Raw genomic sequence first — 22,953 nt, 5'->3', positions numbered from 1 at the left:
ATGAGTCCTTTCATAACATGTAATTAATAAGGCGATGCATTCGTTTCCCATATTCAGGTTTTAAGGTTTAAGTGACCCGGGATAGACAGGCTTCACTAAACAAACATCAACATGTAAATTAATGGTATCAGGTTAGAAATGACCCATTTTAGTTCCTTTTCAAAATACAAGAAAGAGAGTGTTCACTTAATTTTTTGTGATGCTGATGCAACTTGGGGATCCCATTTAAGCAGATTTGTCTGTACAGGTACATACAGACTCCAGAAGCATGGCCTGTGTTAAGTTTTGATGCCTTTTTTAATGTCTTCTACAGAATGGTTTGGGTTGGAAGGGTTCTTAAAGCTCATCCAGGACACCTTCCAATATCCCAGCTTGCTCCAAGCCTTGTCCAGCCTGTCCTTGGAAACTTCCAGGGATGGGGCAGCTGCAGCTGCTCTGGGAAACCTGTGCCAGGGCCTGACCACCCTCACAGGGAAGGATTTCTTTGTAACATCTAATCTAAATTTACCTTCTGAGTTTAAAACGGTTCTCCCTTGTCCTATCACTACATGCCCATGTAAAAAGTCCCTTTCCATCTTTTTTATAAGCTCCCTTTAAATACTGAAAGGAACATATCTGTGGGCCTTCAGGAGGAACAGAGAAGCAGATCATTCTACCTCCTCTAAAATAATCTAAAAATGGGGTGCTGTGTGTAGCACAGCTGAAAGTTGTGATTTTTTTTGGGTCACCTCGATTGGGAGCCTGGTGTGCCTGAAAATTATAAAATAAAAAGTGCTCCAAATTTTCCACAACTGCAAATCCCCCATGTTATTTTCATATGTTGCAACAATTTGTACTTTAAAGGCACCATTTTAGTGAAGCTTAATATTGCTTCTCCTGTGTTTTAGACTTGCATAGTTGTGCAAGAGATAATTGCCTGTTTGGTAGACAAAAAGCTAATTTTGCCTCAGGCCCTGTACTTTTTCTTAACAAAGTTGGTCCTTACTGGGAAGCAGCTTGCAAGTGTCGAGTGTGTGGATGAGTCTGGAGGGGCACAAATGGGTGGATGATGTGCAGGTGTGGTTTACAAAAAAAAAAACCCAAAAAACAACCCAACCCACAAACCATTTTTCTGCCACGCTGAATACTGCCGAACACCTTTTCCTCACACCCTCTGCCTCATCTGGTGCTCCACCGTGAGCTCCTGGGGGTGGCAACATCTTTGGGAGTTTTGGCAGCCGCCCTGGTGGGTTTGGCATGGGGTGTGCACCCTTGGTAGATGGGCAGTTGCATTTCTCTTTTGCTCTTACGCTGTTTTTATTGGTATTAGGGGGTGTTTTTATGTGGTTTCCAATATGCAAATGCTCAGACAGTGCACCCTGAGGCTGGCGGCTCCTTTCTGTGCTTCCCTGGGGCTCCCCACCCTGCGCTGGCCCTAGGGCTGGTGGTGCCTGTGGTGGCTGGGCTGACTAAGGAGTGTCTGGTGACTCATGTCCTGGGGACACCCAGGTGATTGAGGTGACCCAGAGGGGTAAATCTTCCTTCTGTTTGCGGTGCTTCATGCTCGGGGTTGTCCTCTTCTGCTCCTCCATCTTAAGTGTCTCCATCACTTTGACCTTGTGCTGTGGGTCTTCCTCAGAGTCCATCGCCAGCATGATCCCTTCCCCACCTTCCCATGGGTTCTCCTTCTCCCTCCCCAGAGGCAGGGCTCACTGTCCAGCCCTGTCCAGGTCAGGTCCTTCATCAGCTGAGCAAGAGGAGGCTGTGCTGCAGGCACGGCAGGTTGGCTGACCAGCCACGCCTATGGGTTGTCCATAGTAATTCATTAGGAATGTAAAGAGGGTCGTGTGTCTGTATGGAGCAGCTTTTCTCCGTGGACGAGGGACGGGTGCTGATGAGGAGTTTGTGATAGGTGGCTCTACTGCATGGTTGGGCTTGGGAAGGGGGCTGTGCTGGTGCTGCCACTGGACGCTGTTTTTTGGAGGGACAGCGGTCAGGTTTTGTTCTTCAGAGCTGGAGGTGCTCGAGATGAGTCTTCAGGGAGGGCGAAAGGAAAGGGGAATCTTCTCAGTCCAGACTGGGCACTGCAGAGCCCCATGAGGGAGGTTTGGAGCCCTCCTTTCTCGGGATTGGATCCATGTGGAAGTGGCAGATCTTCAGTCTTTACTTAGGGTTTACCTCATCAAGATGTACTCGGCAAGGTGACCTTGTGCCGGTGATGTCAGCTGAGACACCTGCACATTTCTGACCCTCTTCTACCCCCAGTTTTTGTTTGCAAAAGGGCTGTAGCTCACTGAGGGTCAGTCACACCTGACAAGGCACCAAAATCCCCAAGCCACGTACTTGCTCCCAGCCCATCCTCCTCTTTGCTGTTGGAGCTGGGGGCAGTGGTGGCATTGCACATTAACCCTACAAAAATGAATTTAATGGGAAAAAGCCAGACCATTTCCGTCATCCAACTCACTGTCCAGCTTTGCAAGGCCCACTGTCCTCCAGCTGGTATTAAACTAAAGATGGGGGTGAGGAGCTGGTTTCTTTGTTATTATTTTAACTTTAAAGTGTGGAAATCGTTGTTTGAAAGAGGAATAAAAAGGGGAGCTCTGGGTTTTCCTTAAAGAGGAAAAAGCTCTGACATGCAGAAGAAATAAAACACGACCTGGATGTGTCTGCTGCAATTGATAATATGGGTTTTTTTTTTGTTGTTTACAGCTTCTATCACTGAGGGCCCAGCCAGCTCGGGGGTGGACAGAGGGTTTTATAGCTGATGTAGTCAGAGAAGCCCTGGTATCTGTTGAGTGAGAGCTGGGCTGAAGGGATGCTGTGATGATTGGTACCAGCTGAAGGTGCTGAACCTCACGGGCAGGGACACCTTCCACTGTCCCAGCCTGCTCCAAGCCCCCTCCAACCTGGCCTTGGACACTGCCAGGGATCCAGGGGCAGCCACAGCTGCTCTGGGCACCCTGTGCCAGGGCCTGCCCACCCTCACAGGGAAGAATTTTTTCCTAGTATTGACCTTTCAAAGTGCTCAAGTGATGCAGGAGGAGAACTTGTGTCTGTGGAGAGTTGTTTAGTCGGGGTTCCTCTGGGGTTTTGTTTTTAGTGAGATACACCATCACTGTGGGTATGTGCAATAGAGATTTTGGTTCCTTTCAGGGCAGGCTTCTTAATTTATACGAAAATGGCATTTGTGCCTTGCTCGTTTTCATTATGCTTGAAGTGAGGAGTGAGAGGTGGCCCAGATACAGAGAGAGTTTTGTCTGAGGATTAAAGTGTCAGTTCTGGTCCTTTTACAAGGGAGGATAATGGGTGAGATACCAAAACACCGGGGAAAAAGAGAGAGATTGAAGAAAACATGTGATATGGTGGGGTGGGGCTTCAGAGGGTGGTTGGCCATTTGGGAGATAGTTCACGAGCCGCGGGTGAAGGATCTGATCCGAGGACAAGCCTCAGTTGTGGGGAGGGAGGAGACAAGCCATTGGGGATGGGATTACCCCAGTGATGGACTCTGGTGGGGGAGCATGAGATGAGAGAGTGCGGGTTTGGAAAACACCCACTCTTTGTGCTTAACTTTGGAAAAACAAGGCCGAAAAGCTTTTAAGTCTTAATTTTTCCAGAGAGTGCAGCCAGGATGCTGCTGGAGTCACAGTTCTTTGGGAGGTGGGGATTGGGGGAGGCCACCAGTGTGGGCACCTTGGCTGGCGTGTGCTTGGTGTCACCTTGCACACAGGCAGGGCTGGGGGACACTGCCTGTCACCCCCTCCCGGTGGCATTTCCCTGGCAGTGGAGTGGGGTGTTCCTGCACCCGGGCTCTGCTGCCCAGCCAGACCCAGCAATGGGTGGCCTCGTGGCCGTGATTCCTAACTAAAAAGCAGGGAGAAACCTGAGGAGCATGAAAGTATAAGCCCAGCGCTAAAGCGAACCAGATGCTGCTCAGATCACGATGCCCCACGGTCCAGTGGAGCGAGGATGAGGAGGCAATCACCTGTAGCCTGCCTGGGGGGGGCAGAGAGGCGAGGGGAGGGAGAACACAAGGCAGAATAATCCCTTTTTGGTTTTCCTTTTTCCTCTGGAGCGTTTTGGTCTCGCCCCTGGACAAAAGCAGGATAGTGTGGTGTGTCATTTCCTCCCCGGCAGCCATTCAGCCTGGCACCGTGTGGGCTCTGCCACCCCCTCCCCTGCCCCAGGCACAGATTGCTCCTTGTTCCAGTTGTCTGTACCACCCAGGGCTTCCTTTCCAAGTTTTCTCGCACCCTTTTATAGCTGCGCAGAAGAAAGCTTTAAAGCTACACAAAGGAGGAACCGAGCAGGCAGGAGGGATATCTTTAATACCCAGGCGTGTCTCTCCGCAGAGCCGCAGTGGTGGAGAAAGGCTGGGTGAGCTCTGGCCATGCCCTGCATGAAGAACAGGTTCAGCCCTTGTCTCATAGCCAGGAGGGCAGCTGGTCATGTGTGCTGTGTGTCCGTGAGTCTTCAAATGTGAAACCAGCTGTGTTTTCAGATCCCAGACCAGGCACAGTGACAGGCTGGGAGGACCAGGTCCTGAGTGGGATGCATCCGAGCTGGGGAGCATTGGATGCCCTTGCTGAAGACCTGGGTGGGTGCAGTGGCCCTGATGCTGTTGGTGAAAGCATCAACTACAGTTGTGTCTCGTACATTTTGGGGATGAGGGAGAAGACCAGCTTTCCTGGTCTGGGCACAGAATGAGCATTAAACTGTCCTGCTTTCTGCTTCTCTTGTTTCTCTTGATCAGCAGCTCATTTCACCAAGGACCCGTCCCAGAGGCAGGACCTTTTGCCCTCACCAGTTTGCTTAGGTGGCAATCAAACAAATGACCTGGAGGCAAGCAGCAATTCATTACAGCCCTCATTTAGCATGCAATAAAATGTGCTGTATACCTTGTCCTCTGATCAATAAGTTGTATATTATACGCGAGTCAATGTGTTTACATCACAGGGAGGCTTCTTGCTGCCTCCTTTCTGCTGGGCTCTCTTGGCCTGGGATGATGGATCGACGCTGGGATGATGGGGAGGGATATTGTTAAACAGTAATTGGTTACTGAATTATTTAGCTGCACAATCCCTGTAGCAGCAACACTGCCATTCAGCGCTTGACTTGCAAGTGTCTCAGCTGAGGAACAAATACAGGGCGCTGCAAACTCAGTGGAGCCTGAGGCAGAATAATTCTGTAAGACTGTGCTTTAAAGAAGAGGTTTACAGTTATATTGACAATGATAGCGTTATGCAGTGGGAAGTGCATGCTAATCGTTTATGGGCTGCAGCCTTTTAATTTGTAAACTGAATTCTGCTGCTTTCGTAAGGAAAATGTGATGCTGATCCATTGCAGGTTCCCCAAATTAAAGGTGAGAATCTCCCTGCGCCTTCTGACCCCAGCAGTGTTTGCTGCAGGTGCAGCTGAGTTGTATCTCTTGGGCTCCTGGTCTGGGCCCCTACAAGAAATGGGCTAATTCACGAAGCAGCCTGACTTGGCAGGCAGCAAACCCAACCCAAAACAAATGTTACACTCCTCAAACCTTGTTTCAGTGGTGTGCATGTGGTTGGAGACCACCAGCCCATTCCACACCTGGTTTCAGGCCAGGCTCTCCTTGCACTAACCTGCAGCAGAACCTCACCACACACGATTCCCTCCTCAATTTTCAGGTTGGCAGTTGCTGAAAGTCCTTTACCTTTGAGGTGCACTGAGAAGACCTTTCAGCAGATTCTGCTCCAGCACAAAAGCTGCTCTTGATTTGTTTCCCTGCATGTTGCAGGCAGCAGAGCCAGGAAGGAGGCATTGCACGCTGGTACCTCTTCGTACCAGCTCCCCTGTGAGTGCAGCTCTTCACTTGGAGCTGTTCCAGTTCCTCCCCTGCCAGGCAGTTCCTTTTGTCCCTTTGGTGTCTTGTGTGTGTAGGAGTATGTAAGAACTATCTGGTGACTTTTCAGGGTTTGCTTTGAATCGGTCTGAGATCTGGTGGCTTAAACTAATTTCTTCCTTGTAGGTGCTGCCTGTGTTCTCAGTGTGGATGGCAAGACCCTGATTCGATGCTCTTCTCTTTTAACTAAAAGCCCAAAGCTTTTATTTTGCTCCTGTGGATGGATGACAAGCTGGGAGGGGTGGGGGGACAGAGGTGCTGGCTGTTTGTGGGGGCTTATTCACAAGCTGGTTGTCCCAGCAGTGCCTGGGGTTTGCCATGGGATGGGGTGTTCCCTCACCACTTCATTATTTGAGTTAATTTGGCACTAAGGAATAGGAGGTTCCCTAATTCAGGAGTGAGGAATGTCATCCACGACACATGCCAGAGCAGCAGAGGGTCTCCACGAGCATCACCAGGGACCAGCAGCTAAAACTTTCCCACCCATCACATAGGCAAGGCCACTGGTTGATGCTCTGTTGACTTTCCCAATTTGGTTATTGCTATTAATTTTACTAACTTGCCCCAGTGCCTGGCAGATCCAGCACGGGGGCAGGGCTCTGCTTTGCTGCACAGGGCATAAATATTCTGCTCAAAAGTCCCAAATGTCCCCATCCAGTCCCACAGCAGGAGGTTTGATGCTCACCAGTCCAGCTCAGCTTTGTTTTTCCTCCCCTTCTTGCAATTCTTGTAACGCCGCATAACCAAGAGCAGGATCCAACCCTGTGATTCAGACCTTCCCAGAGATACATCTTGGGTAAGATTAATCTCCCTAATGGCAGTTGGGCTGGTGACAGCTGTGACTTTCAAACCCTGGTCCCAAATAAACCAAGGAGATCTGGGAGGCTTGTAACTTTCAGAGCAAGTGAGGTATAAAGCTAAATAGTTATAATTATCTTCAAAGCATGAAACAGTCCAAGCAAAACCAGTTCAAGTAAAAAAAAAAAAAAAAGAAGAAAAAAAATTCCTCCCTAGACTTGTGTTAAAAATGAGTTGATTTTTGTGTCAAATTAGCTGTGCCTTTAATATAAAGAAGATATTTTTAAAATTCTGAATTGTAATGGGTAACTCATAATGAAGTTCTCCCTTGCCTTGGAGTAGTGTGGTTCTGTCACTGGAGGGAGCTGCCTGAAGCTGGTATGTTGGGAAACAGGGTTATTATTGTGTAAATCAGCGTGAGGTCACTTAATTAAACACAGCCATGGCTTCGTGGGTCTCTGAAGACAGCAGTGGAGTGGTGGCTGAGGCAGAGGGGGTGGCAGGGCTGGTGCAGGGGATGGGGAGAGAGCCTTTGGCACGGACTCTGTAGACCTGTACATGACCTACCTCGTAGCTGATGGAATCAAGCACGGATGGATGGATGGAGAGCTTGGGATGACCATAGGGGAGCTTTAAACTTTGCCCACCTCCCTGTATGGGTTTTTTGGGGCGCTGCATGGACCCTGTGCATGCACCCCAAGCCTGGAGGATCTGGCTGGTGCTTTCCAGGCACCATCCAGCAGCTCTGGCTGTGCAGCCCCACTGTCTCCTTCCTGCACGGAAATGCCGGGTGAGTTTCTTCCGAAACAAACTCCACGTTGGCAAGGCAGCCCCGTCTCTGTTCCATGCATCCTTGCTTTCAGCGTGGGGCTGGAGCTTGCATCCCGGGAAAATAATACATCTCCAGGAGGCCAAGACAAACAGTGTCTGCCTGCTTTTTTTACGACCTCTTGTTGCTCCTCCCAGCCATCGCCACTATTCCCTTAATAAGGGACTTTTTGATCTCCAGAGGGAACTTCCTCACTTCTCAGGGTTAAAACCAAGGTGGTTGGCGAAGGGAAGGCCTGGTGAAACAAGGGACTCCTCCTCTCTGCAGCCCTTTGCATGGCAATGTTGTGACTTAGAACCTCATTCTGGTTCAGAACTGGGGATGATGATCAGGTTTTTAACTGCCAGAGGGCAGGGTTAGATGGAATATTGGGAAGAAGTTCTTCCCTGTGAGGCCCTGGCACAGGGTGCCCAGAGCAGCTGTGGCTGCCCCTGGATCCTTGGCAGTGTCCAAGGCCAGGTTGGACAGGTCTTGGAGCAGGCTGGGATAGTGGAAGGTATCCCTGTCCATGGTTGAGATGGTCTTTAAGGTCCCTTCCAACCCAAACCATTCTGTGGTCCTGTGGAAAAGACTGTTAGGTTTTAGTGGAAAATGCAAACAGTGCTTTCTGATGAGAGGTGAGATGCTCCAGGTGCCAGCCGTCTCCCCCAGGACTAACCCAGCAGCATGTCTCATCCTGGTGACTTCAAGCACAGACGATGGCCCCAAAACCCCCAGGGCCCTGTGAAAACCCTACCAGGAACATTGGGTAGATGCAAATGATTCAGCCCAAATCTTGGGACTGCAATATCAATATTCTACTTGAAGCCCCAACTCCTGGTATCAGATGCTGGCGTGGGCTGTCCACCTTGGTCAGTGGACTGAAGGGGAGAGCAGGATGCACTTCTATCTCATGGTTTGGAGTAGAAGCTCAGAATCTTGTCTGCCATTCAGACTTAGAGGCAAAGAAGTAATTTGTTTAAGCCATGGGAATTTTTTTCATTTGGAAACTGCCAGGGGGATTTTGAACCTCCAGGGCTTGCAGTTCCAAGTGTGACAATTAAAAGTTTGGGGGTATTTAGTGAACTCTGCATAGCTGTTTTTCCTCTTTCATAGCTCCATCATACCTTCTAATTAATTCCCTTTAATTGCTTTTAATTTCCTTTCCTCCTTATTTCTCCTTCCGTATAACTAGTGCTGTCATCCTTTTAGTTTGCCTTTCATGTTGGAGACTCTCTATTTGCTTTCGTTTCATCCACGTTGTGTCTTGCAGCTATTTCATTCCTGGAAAGCTCCAGCTCCAGAGATAAAATCTAAGTGGATTCAGAGAACCTGAAAGGATCTCATGCTTCATGGCTTTCCCTTCAGTAATATGGGAGATAAACAGGACGTAATAAAGGATCCGTCCTCCTTGGAAAAGGGCCATTTCCTGTCACCTGTATTTTTGTGGTACCGTCATGCCAGGGATGCTCTTAGTCACTGGTGACAAGATAAAGAGCCTGCTGGTCCCTGGTGCTGGCGGGTGTCTGAGGCTGGAACGGGCCCCTGGGATGACACACTGTCTCGCTGCGTTTTGATTTACCACCGCTGCTCTGCCCAGCAGCATTCCCACTGCTGGGACAGCTAGCACATGGCCTGGCAGCCTGCTGGCAGCCCTGGTCCCTGCCTGGACGGAGGGGACACAGGGAGGGTGGCAGCGTGCTGGTTTTGGCCAGATAAGGTCAAATTATTAAAATATTGACATTTAACTCCGAGTGCTTTTGGTTTTAATGTGCACCAAGGGCACTGTGTGTTTTGACTGAGGTACTTTCCAGCCCAGTCAAAAATAAAAAAATAAAAGCAAGCAAAACCTCTTTTGTACACTCAGAGGAGTCCTAAGGGGTTGGATGGATGGGTGACTATCAGCAGAGCTCCATGGAATTTGGTCAGTATTCACCATCTGAAGAGCTGGCTGAGGGGTGGGAATCTTAGATCAAAGTTTTCTGCACCTTCTTGAATGGGGATCAAATTGCTTTGTCTAATCTAGTGGTTTTTTCCTGCTGCTTCTCCATTCATAGTGGTATTTTAACATGGCCTGCCCTGATGTTTTTCACCCAAAAGAGCTAAGTGGGGGCTTCCTCTCTTTCTTTTCCTTGGAAAAAATGACCAGCAGCATCTAGTTCTGTCCGGAGTTGGCCCAGTTGCCTGCTTTATGTTGTAATGCTGGTAAAACCCTGGAGGAGTTAACACTGGAATCACGAGGAATGTGGCTGGAAGTCAGCTGGGGACTTTGGTGGTGAGGAAAGTTCCAGTGCTCTGTCTGGGGAGTAGAAGGTAGCATGGAGCAGCAAGGGCTGTCCCAGCTGCTGTGAGCTGGGGACACACACCTCTGCTAGGGTTGAGGCAGTTCTTTAGTCTGGCGAAGAAACTTTGGGCTAATGAGGCTGCTGGAAGGAAAGAAACAGCTGAATTTATGTGGAAATTGATAGCAGAGGAAGCTGTGGGAGGAATGTGATCCCAGGACTTTGAGGTGCCAAGAAGAGCAGTGCTAGAGACAAACACAACTTCTGCCACCAAAAAGACTGACTCACACTGCCTTGGAAGTTGGTTATGGATTATTATTATTATTGTTATTATTATTATTGTTATTATTATTCTACTGGCAGTGTGAATAGAAGTAGTAGCAATTTAGCCTTGGAGGGTCCCCAGGCAGCCCTCTCTGAGTCAGTAGCGTGTTCTTGTGAGTGTCTGTCATGGTGAGCTGGTGCAGCAGAAGGGGTGGGAGATGTTCAGGGCTGGTCAGGGAGCTGTAGGGTCTGGTTGTGCAGCTCCTAGCAGCCTGAAATCCGCTTTTAGGGGGATGCAGGACGAATGAGGTCTTAGTGAAGTATCTCTCTTAGACAGGGGAGAAGTCCCACAGCTCTCTGCTCTGCCCAGGTGGGACCAAGCTATGGGCAGGAGCTGGTGGCCTCCAGGCTAGCCCTGGGGCTGTCCCTGAAGTCTGGGAGCCCAGGACCAAGGTGGCTCTGGGCCAGGCAGTCACCAAGATGCACTATTTTGCAATAAACTGATCTGAGCACTTGGTGCCTTTGCATTTGAGGGTGAATCATCCTGGTGAGAACTGAGAGTGAGCAATCTCTGGAGATGGCAGTGGGGCAGGTTGCTGGCAGCCCCAGGGTGGGTGGCACTTACGGGGGAGCCTCCTTGTCCCCATCCTGTCTGGGCACGTCCTTGTGGCTGAATCTGGGGCTGAGGGAGAGCAGCTGGCTGCGGACTTGACCCCTGGTCCCAAAAGCAGCGTGTTCCTCTCGGATCTTTGGTGGCATTAGGGAATCATAGAATAGTTGGGGTTGGAAGATCATCTACTCCAACCGCCTGCGTTGAGGAGGGATGTCTTAAAATAGACCAGGTTGCTCAGAGCCCCACGCAGCCTGACCGTGAACACTTCCAGGGATGGGGCAGCCACAACTTCTCTGGGCAACTGAGGCCTCACCACCCTCAGTGTAAAAATTCCATCCTTCTGGACAGAGGGGACTAAACCTACACAGCAGGTATAGCAAGAGGTAGTCTAAACCTACGTTCTCTAAATTTAATATCGTTACTGCAATAGGCCCTGCTAAAAGCTTTGTCCCCATCTTTCTTAGAAACTTTTTTAGGCACTGGCAGGAGCCCTCAGGTCTCCCTGGAGCCTTCTCTTGTGCAGCTGAACACCCCCAGCTGTCGCAGGCTGGCTGCAGAGCAGAGGGGCTCCAGCCCTGGAGCATCTCCGTGGCTTCCTCCAGCAGGTCCGAGCTGCAGGAGTTGGAGATCCTTCTCTGAGATGTGATGGGGAGCTGCCTGTCTCCTCTTTGGCATAAAAAGCCACCGTAAGAAAGTCTTGGGGAGCCAGCCTTGGGCTACTGCCCCACCCTGGGAGCTTGGCAGACCCTGCATTCCCCCGAGTGAGACAGGATGCTTTATTTCCTCGGCAGCCGGGCTCTCGGCCGAGCATCCCTCGGCGCTGTGCTCCCGACTCTTCCCGCTCCCATCTTAATAACTGTAAAGATCGGGGTTGCCAAGGTCTTCCCGTTGCTATAGTGAGATTAGATAGGGCAGAGCGCTGCATTCCCTCTGCTGAGGGGAGAAATCACTCCCATCCCTTCGCTGGGCTTCACCAGCCAGGTTTTTTTTTCATCCACCAGCAGCTACTAATTGCACCTGAAAGACATGCCACGTATTTCACTGCAATTAATATTTCATAGCTTAAAAAATAAATTAAAAAAAAAAAAATTAATTATTGAGGCATTTTCTCCTGGAACCAACTTAAAGAGACTCTCTGGCTGAAACGAGTTTACAGCGCTAAACTGTGAAGTTAAAATATTTGTCTTCATAAACACGTCACTCGAGCCGTGCTATTCCTTGCAGGGTCATTAGCAAGAGGCACGTTAGTCCAATCAGGAGGTGCCTGGGAGACAGAGATTTGCCTTTTGCTTCTGGGCGGGGTTAGGAGATGATTTATTAAACGAATTTGAGAGCTGTGAGTCTGGCCAGACCTCTGAGTCAAACTGCTGTAGGGAAAAAAAAAATCCCACCAGCCAGAGCTTTTGCAGGCAGAAGATGGGGTGCAGTCATTTCGATGCGGTTGGTTGTTTGCCGATGTGGAGGTGTCCTCCCCAAAAACTCCCGAGGACGTACGGCAACTGATCCAGGGAGCCGTCATATTGCAGGAGGTAGTTTGCATTTTAATTTTCTTAGGTTTAATTTTCGTTTTCTCAGGTTTTATTTTCACTTTCTCAGTTTTTGTTTTAATTTCCTTGGTGCACCTGCAGGGCTTGGGTGGGTTTATGTAAGAATTCAGGTGAGATATCCCCGAGTGTGGGAGCGCACAGCTTGGGGCATGGCACGTTGTCGTGCCCCTCCACCTCCTCTTTTGGGTATAAAATGTTGGTTTTGAGGCCATAAAGTTTAACCCCTATAACCCAGTATCAGACTGGAGAGTTGTGTCTGTGATCTGCTCTGTGTGTGGGGAGGGGATGGAGGGTTTAGGTAATAGTGTGTTTTTTGGACTTGAGGTTGTATTTTGTGCATTTTGAGTGCTGGCATGCTGGGACATGGAGTGAGGGGAATGGCACGGGCCTTTTGGAGGTGTTGCTGCGTGATGCACTTCCCAAAACTGGTATATTTTCTGAGGAGCCAGAGGTGTTTGTGTCTATAAAACCCTCTGCTCCTGAGAGTGTGAGGAACATGCAAGGGAAGAGCTCGTGGTGGCCCCATATCCTGGGAGAAGGTCCTTGGCTGGTGATGGTGGCAGAGCCTGGTGAAGGTTACTCAAACTGTAGATCTGTCACTGGGTTTTTCCCCTCTGAAATCCCCTTCTACTGCTTGGGTCCCCATCAATTATTTATGCAACCCACACAGGCAATGCCACAGGGTCTGACCAAGAGCATTCCAGGGTCTTGCACCCCAGCCACCGGATGGGACTCACCTCTTGCTGCAGCTTGGGTAGGTGGGAGAGGGGCTCAAGAAGTGTGTGATACCTGCCAGGTGGCACAGCTTCAGAACAGAGAAAGGCAAAGAGCAAGAGATGCTGCTGGTGGTGTGGGAAGGCTCTTGTTTCCCCTCCTCTGAGCAGAGAGGTGCAGCCTCAGCAAGGGCTGAGATACATCAGTCTTCCTCCCCAACAGCAAACCTCGACTTTGAGTGAAATTTTTTGAAAACTGATCTCCTGAGCAGCACTTAGAGCTGTCTGTGCAAAGAGGACTGTTGTTAGAGGTCCTGTGCTCTGTAGGAAACCAGTTCTTGCAGACATCTTCCAGTAGGTCCCAGTTTGTGCCATGTGCCCTCCTCTCTCCCCCTCGCTGTCTGCTGACCTTCCCCAGATGTGCTGAGTCTCACAGCCCGAGGTATTTATCAGGTGGGCTTTCCCTTTGTTGGCAGATTTGCAGTAGCAAACACCACTTGATGTGAATGTCTGGTCTGCTCTGCTTCAGCAACCTCAAATCTTGATTCTTTCCTTGCTCCCACCACCCGTATTGGCTCAAGGTTGGATTGGGAAGCACCCAGTGCTCTCCAGGTGCTCTGTTTGCATGTTTTTTGGTAGCTCTGTTACGATTTCACCTGATCCTCTTCCAGCAGTGATGGCATGGGCTGTGCTCAGCACTGATCATTTGAAGGAGGTGTATTCAAAGGCTACACCCTGGTGGTAAATGCTGGGCTCTGTGCAGTTCAGTCAGGGCTGATACTTCTGTGATCGTGGAGAAGCCTCCTTCCAGAGAAACCCAGATCTTTTGGCTGCAGCAGGGCCTAACCACCATTTCTGGGGAGTTTTATTGGCTGCCCTTTTCCAGCAGAGGGTTCGTGCTGCTGGAGCTTGGGTTGCAGCTGCCACAACGAGCATCCTTGGTTCACAGGAACCTTTTGAAGGAGCTTCTGCCTCACCATGGTGTGGCCAAGTGTGACCTGGTTGCTGGTGTCCCAGATAGGTGGACCTGGATGATTTCTGGTCTCAGTCCTGTGCATTTTTGATATAAAACAGAGGAGGGAGTCCCTGGTATGTGCTCCCAGTTTGGCTTCTGTGCCAGTGGAGTTGTGACTCTGCATGTGGAAGGGACCTGGTAGAACCTTGGCCCTGGATTGAAACCCACCCGTGGGTATCCAGGTGAGGAAGTCTCCTTCTGGAAAGCCACGTTGCCCTTGGTGGAGTGAATTCATTATAGTTTTAGGGCAAAGAGTGTTTTGGGATTATGTAAAACTTGCTGTAAGATGCTCTCAGTGGTTTCCAGGGATGTCTAAAACTTACTGGGATTTTTAGGGAAGGACCAAGAGTGCAGGAAGGGAGAGATCAGAGTGGCCTGGGGAAGAATACATGAGGGAAAATAAAGGGAAAAGCAGAATAAAAGCAGCTTCCCTTCATGTGGGGATAAGGAGGGGTCACAGGTGGGATGAGAGCTGGATCTTGATGTCTGAGGGTGTGTGCTGGAGGCTGGATAGCAGGAAGGTATCTGGGATGATGGTGATGAGGTTGATAGTGGATTGGTAGGGGGAGTGGGAAGGAAAGTAGCAGCAAGAGGCTGCAAGGGAGCAGCTCCATAGAGTGCTGTGAAACCACCACAGACTTTTGAGTGTGGGGCGTGTCATATCTGGAAAAGTGAGTGGTGCTGATAAACTATTCAACTGGCTTTTTCCATACTCTCTGAGAGAGGGGTGTGTGTGAGCAACATGCTCAGACCCTCATGCAGGCTGAGGAGCAGCAGATGCTGACGAGCAGGTAGGTACCAGCCACAGGGAAACCATCCGTGTGTGACTTGCTGCGTGGGGAATATGGGGAAAAAACTGGGAGCAGAGAGGAGGTGGGGGGCCTTTGGGGTGTTACAGGGCACTTGGAGCTGCTCTGTGGGTTTTGGGGTGTCCAGTTCTCTGGCACTGTGGCCGGCGCTGCCAGCTGTGGTACTCATCTCCTGCTCCCCCCGCCGTGCCAGAGGACATGCATTATGCATGGCCACTAAAACTCTCACCCTGTTGCTTCTGATTACAGGGAAATTATGGGTTACTGGGCCAGACTGTGCAGCCGGTGACGTCTGTGGGGCTTTGAAGCCCCGAGCAGAATTCGGTCAATGATGCATTGCTAAGTGCAGGTGCTCGGCAGCAGCCTGACCTCAGCCCTGAAGCTCTTCGTTATCCCAAGCCTGGATTTCACAGGGAGTTTGCAAGCCCTGAGACTTGCCTCAAATCGTTTGTTTTTTTGTTTTTTGTTTTTTGTTTTTTTTTTTAGGTTTTTTTTTGTTTGTTTGTTTGTTTGGTTTTTTTTTGGTTTTTTTCTTTTAAGTCCTGCAAAGCTTTGGCAAGGCATCTGTTCTGGGTGCTGCTTCCCGTGACTCAGAGGGTAAATAGCAGTTGCTGTGCTCACCTGGTTTTCTTGCTAAAAATGAACGGGGAGCAGTTCAGGGGCTTGTTTCCTGCTTGTTTCCTTCTATTTCAGGCGAGTTCATCTCTGATTATGGGCTGTCAAACCTCAGAAACTCCTAGCCGCCTGTCCGCTCTCTAGTTTTTTATTTCATTTTAAATGGAACAGAAAAGGAATGCAGCCCTCTTTCAATGGAAAGTCATGAATACTCCTAGGAGCCAGGTGGATTTTGCGAGTGTCCTGGTGTACAACAGATGAGGATGCATGCCTGGGTAGAGGTGCAAGCATGGGGAGCAGCCTAGTTTTTTGGCAGTGGACAGTAAGTACTGAGAAGCTTTATCATGAGCACATCAAAATATTTACATCCAGCTCCACAGATTTCCCTTGGGCCATTTGTTGTGTTGTGACATGTTACACTGGGAATGTCATGAAGAGGAGGGCTGTCTTTCTCTGCTACATTTAAGACCTACCAAACTGTAATCATGGCCATTATTTCAAGGCTGTTTCCCGTTTTGTGGTGCCCAAGTGGGAAGGCAGAAGGAATGAGCTGAGCAATGAAGGCGTTGGTGTGGATTTGCATCCTGGCAGGGCTGTGCTCAGTGTTGGAGGAGATGGGGAGGTGCTGGTGTGAGTCTGGGAGGAGATCGCTGCCCAGTCTGTGCTCTCACAATTGCAAAGGTGCACACAAGCACCACTGCATGCACTTTTTCAGTCGTGTTGGACCGCTGCCCCAGCACACAGACCACGATGTGTCCCTCTGCCACTTGCTGGAGCTTGCTGAGATCCCCTTGGCTTGCAGGGGACTGGGGTAAGATGGAGCATCTCTGCCATGGGAAAAGGCTGGGAGAGCTGGGAGTGTTCAGCCTCTCTCCAGGGAGACCTTAAGAGGCCCTTCCAGTGCCTGAAGGGTCTGCATGAAAGATGGGGACAGAGTCCTTAGCAGGGCAGGTGCAGTAGGACAAGGGGGGTAACAGTTTTAAACTAGAAGAGGGTCTGTTGAAAGTAGACATAAAGGTGAAGGTTTTTACAATGAGGCTGGTGAAACACTGGCACAGGTTGCCCAGCGAGGTAATGCATGCTCCATCCCTGGAAGCATTCAAGGCCAGATTGAGTGGGGCTCTGAGCAACAAGATCTAGTTGAAGATGTCTCTGTTCATGACAGGGAGGTGAATTAGATGACCTTTAATTGCCACTTCCAACTCTAACTTGTCTCTGATTCCACCCGGATCCTGGCATCAGTCAGCTCTTACCTGCAGCTGGGAATATTGCTGATCTCCACACTTGCTGCAGAACAGGTAACTACAGACAGGTCAGCTTGTGGGAGGAAGTAAGGTGAGGACAAGCAGCAAAAAGCTGATGTTGAGAGCTGTAATTCATCCCAGGAGGTGAACGTTCCCTGAGGGGACACTGGGGTGTTGCCCTCCTTTGGCCACTACCTGCCTGTGTGACCACAACAGGTCACTCCAGGTTTTGTGTTTCCACTGCCTTGCTTGTGGAGCTTCTCTCTGATTTTCCAGGGCAGGGATTGGTTTTGATGTTGCAAGTAAAGCAGTAGTAGCTGGCCTAGCATGATAATATGCCCTCTTGGCAAAATCTGTGGACATCTCTGTAGTATGGGCAGGGAATTGTAAGGATACAACATTCAGCCAGTGTCCAAAGCCAGTAGCTGTGGTTCTTCCGATGTCTCCATCCTTAAGGAGGTGGAAGATGTTAAGGTCTGCAGTGAAACGATCCTGACTTGCACTAACTATTTAGGCTTTTAGATAGTTGCCTCATAAAACTTGCAGAAAATACAAAATTCAAAACAACAAATGGCTTGGATTTCCCCCTTCTCCTCAAATACAAGGAGCCCCAAAGTTTTTTACTTTGATCCTTGAAAACTGTATAGAAGGCAGTGATGGATTGGCATGGGTGGGACAATGATCTGGAAGGAAAGACGTAAAAAAAAGAGGAAGGAGTTTTTGGGCAGTGAAAAGGAGATGGGGAGCCTTAGACTGCTGGTCATCCAGTTAACCTAGCTGTAGCCAAGGAGTGTCCATCTCCATGGAAAGGGCGGTCAGTCATTGGAATAGGCTGCCCAGGGACGTTTGGAGTCCCCATCCCTGGAGGTGTCCAAGGAAGGCCTGGACATGGCACTCAGTGCTCTGGGCTGGTGACAAGGTGAGGGTCGGGCACAGCTTGGACTCCGTGGGCTTGGAGCTCTTTTCCAACCTGAATGATTCTGTGATTCTGTGATCCCACTGGGATGTGGCAGCATCGCTGTGTATGGGGTAGCTGGTGTGAGGTGGGAGTGGCTCCCAAAAGAGAGGACTTGGGGTATGGAATTGTCAGCCAAGGCAGGAGCTAAACGTTGTGCTGGGGTTGATTTTGGCTGATGAGCAAAGGGCAAGGCTTGAGGTCCAGCTGCTCGATGGGTGCGTTGGTGCTTCAGGATAGAGCAGGCTCGGGTTAATGCAAAGTAATTCACGTCTGGAAAGGAGAGTGCTTTTATTCTCCCTTTAAAAATCTTCTTCGGGTTCTTCACAATTAATTTCTGCTCAGGCTCCATGCATGACCTTGACCAAGCCACTCTAGGCTGAGATACATGAAATTGATTTTGGTGGGTACCTAAATAAGGGCTGGAATCTCTTGTTTACCTGGTCCTCAGCTGCGAAGCCCATGAGTTAATTCCGTGTGGGAGACTCAAGCACATAGGCTTGAGCATTCTTATATGCTAATTGAATTCCTGAGCTCTTTTTTCCAACTGGGGAAGCAGGGACAATACTTTTCTCCCAAGCTCTGGGAGGTTTATGAAGCACCTGGGAACATGGGGCTGCAACAGCGTGGAGCTTTTCAGAAAAATAGAGGGGAACTGGCCAAGATTCTCCTTGTGATTGTGATTTGTAAAGCCAGCTGATGCCCGTGATCACAGGCTGCCGAGGGTGGATCTTTCAGGTCTCTGCTGCTCCAGCCCTTTGCTTGTCTGTGGGTGGAGGTGGCTGGAATTTCAGGCCACAAATCCCCAGGAGAGCATCTGAGCAAGTTTATTTTGCTGTAGTTTCTTGCTTCTAGTCAAGGGGCCTCCTCCCTTCCCCTTCAAACCCTTCCTTTGCTCTGCGTTTCCTCCTCTGAAATCCTGTTTCTTTCTTCCCGCCAGGATTCCCTCCCTACCAAGAAAATCCAAGCTGCTTATATTAATGTTTGAGATAGATACAACATATGACTGAGGGTCTGGGCACCTCCATTTCAAAATGCCTGCCGTGGCTCTTTGGCTTTTCCAAACAGGTACTGCCTGCAGACACTGGCCAGGAGGAGGCTGGCATCTTGGAGAAGGGTTTTTTGAAGGAGGTGGCTCTGTGCTAGGGTTCAGAGAGTGATTAAATGTGTGCTGGAGATTCCCTTCTGAGGGTTTTCCAAGCCCTTGTTCCCACCTCCACATACCCAGGGAACAGTCCGGAGGAGTACCAGCTCTTGGTTCTCCTCATTTTGCTCTCATTTAGAAAGGTGCAGCTCTGACCGCTGCTGCTGCTGAGAGCATTGCCCCTGCATGGTAATGGAGGAGTAGTCAGGGTTTTTAATCACTTATTCCAAGTGTAATTCCCAGGCTGTTCTGAGTCACGTCAGGAGCTGCAAAACAAGGCACCCCCGTCCCTCGCGCTGGCTGACGATGACATCGGTGAGGAAGAGCACTCCCAGCCCTGCTTGCCATGCCCTGGCTCTGCACACACAGCCTGGGAAAAATGAGGGCCCTGTCTGGTAGGCAAAAGGAATGCGAAGGGTGAAACGGGAGCCAGGGGGTGATTTGCCACGGTGGCAGTGTGTGGCTCTGAAGAGTTATCTCAGGGTTGTGTTGCAGGTCTGTGGCGTGGTGTAGAGCGCACACTGAAGCACCACGGGACACGTGGCAGCCAGAGGAGGTGGTGCATCTCGGGAGGAGGCTGTGGTTCAGGAGCTGCCTTTTGCTCCCTGCAACACAGGTTGCTGTTAGGCAGTGCAGAGATGTGGCTGTCAGAGGAGGAGGAAGAGGGATGCAGTGGTGCCTCCCGACACTGCCTGGAGAAGTGGTGGATGCCCCATCCCTGAAAATATTCAAGATCAGTTCAGGCAGGACTCTGAGCTGCATGTAGTTGAAGATGTCCCTGCCCTTGGCAGGGATGTTGGACTAGATGACCTTTAAAGATCATTTCCAACTCAAAATTCTGTGATTCTGTGATTCCCAGGAGCTCTGTGTTTCCCATAAAGCTGATTTGGGTGAAAGCCAGAGAAACATCAAGCCAGGACTGTGTGTGCCCAGATATGCTCAGTGGGGAGAAGCAGTCTCCTAGGAGAAGAATGAGGTTTTTTTGGGAAGGAAACATCCCATCTCCCTCAACCCAGCAGTCTGGGAGAGATTGGGTTTAACAGCTCATTATTGCAGTTGCGCTCAGGAGACGAGGCAGTTTTACTTTATTTTGATATTAAAGACATCCTTTAAAGAAGTGTCAGCCCATAGACTGTCACTTTTATAGTTAAAAAATTGTAGCTGCTTGCCTGGGGTGTATTTGAGAACAGCAAGGAAGAGACTGTATTAGATTAATAAGTGAGGGTTTAATTAATTTTCATTATTTGCATAATAGTGTCCTCTAATTAATAGGTAATGGGCAGCCTCTGAATTAATACACGAGTGGGGTCTCTGGTGATGCTGTCAGAGAAGGGTTTTATTGCTGGGAAGTGCAGTTTTGCTTAGTCCTTTTAGTAAATTTAGTAACTGTGAGAGCCAAAGGGTGTCTGTGACAGTGTGTGCTGTGCCTGGGGTGGCAGGGTCTTTTAGGGACAGCACACATCTTCCCTGAATGCATCAGACCTGGAATGCACCCAGGGTTTTGTTCAAGTCTGTAGCTGGCCTACTGTGGGCAGAGGCCAGACAAGAAGCTGTTCTTGTGTTCTATTCTGTCTTTAGTAGCTTGGAAAGTAGTTGCTTGTATCATGGCCATGGTTTTCCTCTCCTTTTTGTTCTTAAAAATCCCTTGTGCGGTCATTTTGGTGTCCCTTCTTCATCTGGTGGGTTTGTTTCTGCTGGTCTACAGGCACGTCAGTGGTTCCTGTCACATATACAGGGGATCTCTGCATCTCTATTTCTCCCTTCTTTTTTATGCTTTGATTGTGACAGTGTTTGTGGTAAGTGGAATGGGATGGCATGGAATGACTTAAGATACAGAGCTTGGTGTAAAGCAAAACCTGGTGTTAAATTTTGGGATGGAAAGGAGATAGAAGATGAGGGGCCAGCCCCTTCTCTGTAGGTGGGTCCTGGCAGTAGGTAGGACTCCAGGCTGAGAGAATGCACGATGCAATCAGCATCCTGAAGAGTTCACCATGTGGGAGGAGACAGGCAGAGGGATGCAGAGGTGGGAGAACACTGGGGAAGCAATGGGGCGTAGATCCAGGATAACTATTTCTTTATTTTCCTATCAAACCACCCTAGACCTGTCCCACCTTAATTTTAAAGTATATTTTGCCCCTTGTCAGCCTAGTGATTAAAGCACTCTTCTCCACATCCTGATGTGCACTCAGACACTGGCATGGGCTGCCCCATTCCTGGGAGCATCCCAGGCCAGGTTGGACAGGGCTTGGAGCACTCTGGGACAGTGGAAGGTGTCCCTGCCCATGGCAGGGGGTAGGATGGGATGAGCTTTAAGGTTCCCTCCAACCTGAAGCAGTCTGTGATGTTATTTCCTGCAGTGATAATCCTGCTGCCTTTAGAGAGATGGGTGTGGGCGTGCCTTTGGCTCTGTGTTGGAATTTGCACCTGCTTGTACCAGCAGGGAGCTGAGACCTTAGAGCTTATTTAGTTTTCTTTCAGTTAATCCACCCCCCATCCTCAAATGAAAGCTTCAGTTATGTACCCAGGGAGTTTTTCCTCTCGTTTTCCACTGAACTCTTGTGAGATGCCATGATCTTTGAGTGATGGTTATAGGCTCTGTCAGAGGAGAAGCATCATTCTGACAGACAGCAGGTATTTTGGAAATAAATGACAAAAAAACCAAAATACAAGACCAGACTGTGGAAGTAAAGAATGTGTATTTTTGTTGCTTCTGTGGTCGTGAACAATCTCTCCTCACCAAAGGCAGCTCTTCAAGAGAGGAAGCACAATTTGGCTAAAATTGCTTGAATGAGGTAATAAAATTATACTCCATGAATGGTCCCGTTATTCACAAAGCACAGTTGTTTGGATGGAAATTGCTGAAGACCTTTCACTGGTACTGTGGGGAAAAGAGAGATTTTGTGAGCCTCCCACGATTTAGCTGCTGAGGGGATTAATACTGAAGTAACAGCCAAATACCCTGTTAGAGACCACTTGTACTCTGCTGTACTCCAGGGGCTGTTGCTCCTTGGATGTGATCTTGAGCACAGCTCATCAGATACTGCTTGCGAGAAAGTACATTTGTATTGTACCTTAAATGTCAAAACATGTATCCAGGACCCCCTTTTCCAAAGCCTGGAGCTCTTCCTTGCCATTCCTCCTTCAGTAGAGTCACTGCTCATGCATGGGGTGTTTCTGGATGGGGGATTGGAGGGAGAAATCCCCTCGTGCAGTAGGATGCAGGGGATACTCCACTCACCTGGAATGACAGAGAACTTGTACGTGAGCAAAATAGTTGCCAAAATTATCTGCTGTGCCAATCAACAAGGCCAGGGCTTGTTCTTGAAGAGGAAAGTCAAGGAACCTTTGATGCATCTCGCCGTGAAGAGTGCATGTGTGTCAAGTCTTGGATGTGCCACCTCAGTGCACTGGTCCAGTACTCACACACCTGGCGTGCTCCAGAGGATTTCCTTCGTGCACTTGGTTTTCAGCTGGAGGATTCGAGTTGATGAAAAGCCCAGATCTGACTTCATACCAACAGGTTTTTAGTTTGGGAGTCCAGAGAAAAGGTGCAGCCTCCTTAGGAATATTAAACTGCCAGAGGGCAGGTTCAGATTAGAAATTGGGAAGGAATTGCTGTCTGTGAGGGTGGGCAGGCCCTGGCACAGGGTGCCCAGAGCAGCTGTGGCTGCCCCTGGATCCCTGGCAGTGTCCAAGGCAAGGTTGGATGGGGCCTGGAGCAACCTGAGACAGTGGGAGGTGTCCCTGCCCATGGCAGGGGGTGGAATGGGATGAGCTTTAAGGTCCCTTCCAACACAAATCATTTTAGGATTCCCAGAAGCCCTGCATTTCTCATAAGATTGCTTTTTAATTTTTTTTGTAGTTCAGCAGATGAAGAGCCAACTTCATTTAATAAGGGATGTTGGCTGAGCTTCAGGGCATGGATTAAATACAGCAGTGTGTGGGGAATGGAGAAAAGGCTGAATGCGAAGAGGCTGGTTGTTCTGTCCCTAATCTCAAAAAAAGCAAGAGGTAAAGGGATCCAGAGAAAGGACAACAGGAGAGAAAAGCAAAATATAGATCTTTCTCTTTATTTTCTTTTCTTCTTTTTTTTTTTTTTTTTTGGTATTGCATTAGTTCTTTTTTCTGCAGGTGTCTTACAAAAGCAGTGTTTTGTCATCTTCTGTATTTCATACCTCCTGTGTCCGTGCCAGGATACCTGCTTTTATATGGTGGACAATGGGAGTGCAGCTGGCACTGAGCCGAAGCCTGAGCTGTTCTGCACCTCATGCGGATTTGAGTTCAAATAAATAGTT

At 49.3% G+C, this 22,953-nt stretch overlaps 1 protein-coding gene across 3 annotated transcripts in view; it reads left to right on the top strand.

The window, feature by feature from the left end:
* ZBTB7C (zinc finger and BTB domain containing 7C) overlaps nt 1-22,953 on the top strand; it is a 150,329-nt gene that overhangs the window by 8,389 nt on the left and 118,987 nt on the right. Inside the window, exon 1 of one of the 3 annotated variants that reach the window (XM_042028842.1) lies at nt 12,000-12,145. The exons of the other annotated variants lie outside the window; for them this stretch is intronic. The gene's annotated coding sequence lies outside the window, so the exon portion shown is untranslated. Of the gene's footprint in view, nt 1-11,999; nt 12,146-22,953 lie in introns of those variants that run through there. 3 annotated transcript variants of the gene reach the window in all.

Source organism: Corvus kubaryi, unplaced genomic scaffold (assembly GCF_017639235.1).
Source record: "Corvus kubaryi isolate FWS band 111438036 unplaced genomic scaffold, C.kubaryi_AGA036_p1.0 37308, whole genome shotgun sequence".
Taxonomy (NCBI): domain Eukaryota; kingdom Metazoa; phylum Chordata; class Aves; order Passeriformes; family Corvidae; genus Corvus; species Corvus kubaryi.
This window is presented reverse-complemented; position numbering and strand designations above follow the sequence as displayed.